Source organism: Sinocyclocheilus anshuiensis, unplaced genomic scaffold (assembly GCF_001515605.1).
Source record: "Sinocyclocheilus anshuiensis isolate Anshui unplaced genomic scaffold, SAMN03320099.WGS_v1.1 scaffold246, whole genome shotgun sequence".
Classification (NCBI taxonomy): domain Eukaryota; kingdom Metazoa; phylum Chordata; class Actinopteri; order Cypriniformes; family Cyprinidae; genus Sinocyclocheilus; species Sinocyclocheilus anshuiensis.
Window position 1 is genome coordinate 1,186,150 of NW_015542356.1, and position 1,939 is coordinate 1,188,088.

Here is a 1,939-nt window from a genome sequence, read left to right on the forward strand (position 1 = left end):
TGTGTGTGTGTGTGTGTGTGTGTGTGTGGCCCAGCCAGAGCCCTAACTTGATCCCTATCAAACATCTCAGAGAGACCTGAAAATGGCTGTCCACTGACGGTCCCCATCCAAACTGACCGAGCTTGAGAGGATTTGTAAAGAAGAATGGCAGAAAATCCCCCAATCTAGGTGTGCAAAGCTTGTTGCGTCATACCCAACAAGACTCAAGGCTCTCATTGCTGCCAAAAGTGTTTCAACTAAGTAGTGAGTACTGAATACTTATGTAAATATGATATTATAATGTGTTTTTTCTTTTTAATAAATTTACAGACATTTCTAAAATTTAGTTTTCACTTTGTCATGAGGTACGGAGTGTAGATTAATGAGGAAAAAAATGAATTTAAACAATTGTAGTATCGGGCTGCAAAATAAAATTGAAAAAAAGTGAAGGGGGTCTGAATACTTTCTGAATTCTGAATGTATATATATATATACACATATAAATATATATATTAGCATAAATTCTCATTCTTGTAATATGCTTTTCAAAAGATTAGCATGTACATGCACACTTTTGAACATGGACTCCAAAGAGTATCTCAGTATCCAGAGACATTGAATACATTTAACACAGCCATACCATCAGTGTCCCAATGTAACCATACTAGGGATGGGCATTTCAAGCAAAAATAATATTCGAAAATCGCTGGGTATTATCAAAGTTAGGGTTAATTAGCCGCTGTAGGGAAATAACGAGAAGAATAACAAAGTGCAGTAAACTGTTTGCACTACAAACCAGTGTGGTCATAATTAAGATAATACAGGGGTGCCCAACCCTGCTCCTGGCGATCGACTGTCCTGCTTGAAATATTAAGCCGCAAAACGAGCTGTTTTGTGCAGCTAAAAATAGTTGGAAGTGGATGAAACCGGAAGCCAGACACATTAAATTTACAAATAGCTGCGGTCGTTCTTACGGGAAAAATAAAGTGGATAGTTTTTGGTATTATTCGATTATTATTCAAAAATCGCACCCCTCCCCCGCATGTATAGGCTACACACCCATAAAACGGAGAGAGATCATTCACACTTTCAGTCTATATGTTAAAAAACTGTTTAATTCATTAGGGAATAGGCTATCTTAACTCAAGCCATATAATGATTTTAATGTTCTGAAACATTAATATAATATAACTTAATGACGGCACTTATTAACATAACGCTCCATATGACTATGACTAAGGCCCAATCCCAATTCTGTTTTATACCCCTTCCCCTTCCCCTCCGCCTCTGCCTACCCCTTCCCCTTGTCCCTTGAAACAGAATGTCAAGGGGTGAAAATATTCCCCTAACAATTGGGACACCACTACTATGCCGTCACACGTCATCATACGTCGTCTGAATCGCTACATTATATTTTCCACCAACGAGAGGATAAAATCGCTGTTTTTTAAGTAAACTCAAAAAAGAGAAACGCACAGACGATCATACACGCAACTTTCATCTCTCTCTCTCTCTCTCTCTCTCTCTCTCTCTCTAATTCTCTCTCTCTCTCTCTCGCTCTCTCGCTCTCTCCCTCTCTCTCCCTCTCCCTCTCTCCCTCTCTCAATTTCAATTTCAATTTTTTTCAATTTTAAGAGTGCTTTATTGGCATGACAAAAATTATACATTTGTATTGCCAAAGCAATTGCAGCTGGACTGCTTACAATAAAACTTATTATTACTTTTCGTTAAAATCTTTATTAATGCCAAAAATGCTTACATTTATGTTTTATGTGTCTCGCTCGGGCAGCCATGTTGGCCCTGAAGCTGGTTTATGCTGAGATAATTCATACCCCTTACCCCTTCGCGTGGTCCCGAAAAATCTTCGTTTGAAGGGCTGTCTGGCCCTTCCCCTACCCCTACCCTTCCAACCAAAAGAGAATTGAGACACCCCTACCCCTTCACGCGAACGCACGAAACG